The following is a 4870-nucleotide window of genomic DNA, read 5'->3' as shown; positions in this document are numbered from 1 at the left end:
GCGCGGGGGTCGGGGCCCTCCGGCGTCCGGGCGTCCGGGGAGGCGGCCGCAGCGCCGCTCTGCCTGGAGCGCTGCGTGCGTGCGCGCCGGAGGGAGCCCGAGTGTGTGTGCGTGTGTCTGTGCGTATGTGTGCCTGTGTGTGTGTGTGCGCGTGTGTGTGTATGTGTGCGCGCGTGTGTGTGTATGCGCGCGCGCGCGTGTGTGCGCGCGGGCAGGCGTGTGTGTGTGTGTGTGTGTGTGTGTGTGTGTGTGTGTGTGCGTGCGGGCGCGCGCGCGGCAGCCCCGCTCCAGCGGGAGGGCCACGGGGGGCGGGGGCCGGGCTAAGCCGAGGCCCGGCCTCCCTCCCTCCCTCCCTTCTTCCCTCCCTTCTTCCCTCCCTCCCGCAGCCTCCCGGGCGCGCCACCTCCCGCCTGGTCACCAGCCAGCTGGCGAGGCTGCCGCGGCGGCTCCCGCTGCGGACCGAACGCGGCGCAGGGCGCACGCGAAGGGAGCTCGGGAGGGGCGGCCGGTGCAGCCGGGGAGGGGGCGGAGGCGGGCCGAGGACTGGGTGTCGCCCGAGAGGGGGTGGGGGGCGGAGCCACCAGCAGGTTTTGGCGGGGGATGGGAGGATAAATGAGGCTGCTTGGGCCGTTCTAGGCCAGCTCCCCGAGAGAGCACATGCAACCACGAGAGGCGGAGAGTTTGAGGGACCCGGGGTTAGGAGAAGAAACGGGATGCAGCCCAGCCGGAGAAGGCAGACAGGCAGCTTAAGGGAGAGGGGAAATCCGGCGGAGGGTGGGAGCACGAGGGGAGGGTCGGTGGGCTCCCGGGAGCGCGGCGGCGCGCGGCTCCCCCAGGGTCAGCCACCTGGCCCAGGCACGGGTGCGTGTCACTGGCCTGGGGCACCTCCTCGTCGCGTGCTGGGGTCCCAAGGGCCGCGTCAGACCCGGAGAGCATCGCCGGCCGGTGGGCCCAGCACCGGCCGACCTGGAAGGGCACTGAGGATGACAGGAACCGCCACTCTTGGGATCGGGGCCGCTGGGGAGGACGCCGCATTCCCCTTTCCCTGTCTGCTTCCTGTTGCTTTTCCGAGGAACACTCCGTGGTTCCCCGAGGTTGGGCGCGGGGTGCACCCAGAACTCAACCCTGACCCTCCCCCCTGCTCCCCGCACTGCGCGACGGCGCCTCTCGGGACCAGCCTGGGGAGGAAACCCGAGGCTCGGCCTGGGCGTAGCTATTCCCTGAGTCCAGACAGGGGTCCTCGCTCGGCTTTACCCCCTTTCTTTTTCAGCCTCCTTTGCCCTCTTCCCCCCCCATCTCCCTTCGGGTCGTCGAGGGGGTTTCCCTCAACCATCGGCCCCTTTAATTGCCTCTTGAGCAATGGAGCACGAAAGGGGCAAGCGCAAGTGGCGGAGACCCCCGGGCTCCACTTCCCTGGGTCAGGCGATCTCCCTTGGACCCCAGCCAAGAAAGAGATGGAGACTTGGGGAAAGGGGCGCCCTCCCCCACTGGCGGCGGGCTGAAAAACGGGGCAGAGGCTAGCCATGGACTATGAGGTGGGTAGGCCAGGGAATTATACTCAACCCTCGCGCAGCTCGCTCCGGGAGCCCTGACCCCTGTGGGTCGCCCCCTCGGGCCGTGCTTGGGCTCCCCGCCCACAGGATTCTGTCTGGGTCGAGCGAGTCTAGGGACCCACGGAGGCTCCCCGGCGGGGATGCTCTCCATCACATTTTGGGGACTCGCGGGTGCTTGCGCCCCGGGCGCACCAGGGAAGGGGGCCCCTGCCGTGGGCGACGTCTGGGCCGCCCGGTCTCCACTGGGTCTGAACTCGCCCGCGGGGGCGGGGAGCCCCACCCCTAGCAGCCGCTCTCCCCAGAATTCGTTTTGGAAACCGAGGCCCCCGCGCTCGGCGAATGAGCCTGGCCGCCCGGTGAGTCACCGCGAGCGGGCGACAAGGATTCCCAGCAGCTGGTAATTAATTGCGCCGTGGCTCGGCCCACGGCGGAACCCCAGTCGGGCCTCCCGCCGCCCTGCAGCGGCGCCACCCCTGAGTCACAGCCGTCGGGCCTACGCCGTCCGGAAGCAGCCTGCCCGCCTGGACGCCACCAGGGGGCACTGGACTCCGACCCACAGGTCGCCCCGCTTTGAGTCAACGCCTCGTAGGAAAGTCCAAGCTGTCTTCGCTGGCAGGTGCGGGAGCGGGGCATGGGATGCTCTCCACCCACAGATTCCAAGCTTTGTAGGGAGCCACTTTTATTCAGTTTACATACAACCTTTCAAGAAAACGGAGCAGCTTTGTGTGCGTATTGGAAGGGACCTCAGAGATAAACTAGTCCAAACCGCTTGTTTTACAGATGGGACCACTTCCAACGGGAGAGGATCACGTGCCCAGGGACACAGGCAATTCGGATCCAGAACCAGCACTGAACCTCCTCCTGGCTTCTGTCCTGCGTTCCTTCAAGGACCCAGCTGCCTTCTGACCCCAAGTTCACAGTGCCACGAATAGCCACAGACCACTCCCAAAGGCCATTTCTTCCTTTACTCCCCCCCCGCCCCCCCCCCCACACATATGGCCTTTTGGACTCAAGAGAAACAAGCCTGGGAGCCGGGCCTCTGGAGGGTTCTTGGTCGGGGAGGGGGGTAAAAGGAGGGTTTCCTGGTCTGTCCATCCAGCACCCACACTCCTCACCCTACACTCTCCTTCCATGGTCTTGACCTGCAGGTGGAAGTGAACTCCTTGAAGCAGAGCCTGGGTCTTGACATCTTCCCTGTGTCCCCAGCACTCATCCCCAAGCCAGGTGCTCAGCTAGCACTGTGGGTTGCTGCCGCATGACAGTCCAGAAAGCAAGCGGTTAGGCTGGTGGCAGTGCGGTCTGGGGAGACCACCTCCCTCTCTGCCCCTGTGGTCTGGGAGCACCAACTCCAGCTCAGCCTAGAGGTGGATTCAGAGCTCAGGTGTGGCCAATCAGAGCCAGGTTTCCCCCAGCCACGGTGATTGGCTGGGCGTGGCTCACCTCTCAACCAATGAGAACCCTGGGAAAGAATTTCTTTGAGGAGGCGTGGGAGGGAGGCAGGTACTGAGACTGCAGGTTCTTTACACACAGTGGGCGTGTCCGTAGCCCCTGGGGCGAAGAATCACTACCCTGTGTTACCCAGAGAGGCCAACCGGCTTATTCGGGCCCCTCAGTGAGTCAGTGGATCTCACTCCCGGTCTAGTGCTGCCTACATCAGCGCTATGTGTCTGTGAAAGACGCAGCTGCGGGCGGGAAGCAGGGAGGTCCCGGGCTTTAGGCCAGCCACCCAGTGCAGCACATCCCACCTCCATGCCTTTGCTCACGCTGTTCCCTCTGCCTGTATACCTTTCCCTGTCCTCTTCAGGCTCCCGTCTCCTCATCTTTCAAGATTCAGCTCTGGCAGCATCTCCTCCAGAAGCTTCCCCTGTGCCCAGCCTGGATGAGGCGCCCGTGTCCCTGCACATACTTCTATCCTGTGACCCCTTTGGTGCCAGTCACACCTCCCCTGCCAGACTGTGAGCTCCTTGAGGGCAGGGGCCATGCCGGCCTCAACTTGGTCATGCAGGACCTTCCACACAGTAGGTGCACAATAAACGTTTGTTAAAAACTAAAGAGCAGAGTTGAGTTCACGTGCCAGTGCGTCTGAAGTCATCACCCCAGGTGAGATCTCTCAAAGGAAGGCAGGAAGAGGTAGATATAGAAGAGTGAAAGAAAAAAAGATAGCTGTGCAGATGGCAAAGGTGGTTGCCTGCCAGGACCCCAAGAGTCTCTGAGGTTTAGGCCTTGACCCTGATGTCCCTGGGGGTCCAGTGCAATGAGGAAGGAGGAGAAAGAACACGAAACGCAGAGGTGGAAGAGAGGGCAGAAAGCAACAAGAGCTCAGACAGTGGAAGGAGTGAGGAGTGAACCTGGAGAGGGGAGTGGGTCCAAGGGTGAGCTCACCAATATTGGCACACAGGCTGCCTTTCCTTGGCCTGGGCCCACAGCAGACATTGCTAATCAATCCCAGCCCTGTCTTTGGTCGAGATCTGTTACAGCCTGAGAATCTTGAACACAGGGGTCCACACAGGGCTCATCCTAGGCTCAGTGCTCACCTGTTTCCTTTCAAGGCCATCACCAACCTGGCCCCAGCTGAGATGGCATTGTGAGAGGACGCAGGGAGCCGTGAGCAAGTGGCACCGTGATGGTGGTGTATGGCGCCCTGGTGGGCTGGTCCTGAGTGAGCCTTTCTTGAGCACCTGCTGGGTGTTCAGCCTGAGCTGGGAATTGAGCATTCATGATGACTCTGTGAGGCCATCATCATCCCCTTGGCCGGTGATGAAGCCAAGGCTCTAAGCTTAGGACAGTGACCACGACCGCAGATCCTCTGTGGGGTGCAGTGGGAGCTGGGGGGCCGCGTCCTTCTCTCCAGGCACAGGCAACCAGGCTGGACCCGTGTGATGGCGAAAAGGCTGAGAAGGAAGAGGGAGAGGCAGCCCAGTCCCTGGTATACAGGAGGTGCTAAAAGTTGTTTCATTGGCTCCATGATTAAATCCAAAATATGCTAAGGCTGGTCCCAGGGCTGATGTGGTGAGAGTCGGGGGAGGGAAGCAGGAAAATGGCCCAGGGCTTCCAAGACACAAGAGACAGAGCCAATGCCAGAAAAGGGGAACTGAGGCCGGCCAGGCTCAGTCTGCCCAGAGGATTCCAGAATGTCACGTCAGGGGCAGCGGAAGTATAGGGTAGAGACAGTCAGAGCCTGTGACCTGGGGCTGCTGGACCTGCAGCTGCCCCAAAAGTCCATCAACAGGTGATGTGAGGCCACAAAGCCCCAGATGGGTGGGCTCTTCCCTGAGATGTGAAGCCCAAGGCGGGTCTTACTTGGAATTTCTGAGCCC

The sequence above is a fragment of the Lipotes vexillifer genome, unplaced genomic scaffold (assembly GCF_000442215.2).
Source record: "Lipotes vexillifer unplaced genomic scaffold, Lipotes_vexillifer_v1.1 scaffold394, whole genome shotgun sequence".
NCBI classification, from domain to species: Eukaryota; Metazoa; Chordata; class Mammalia; order Artiodactyla; family Lipotidae; genus Lipotes; species Lipotes vexillifer.
Note: the sequence above shows the minus strand (reverse complement) of the source record.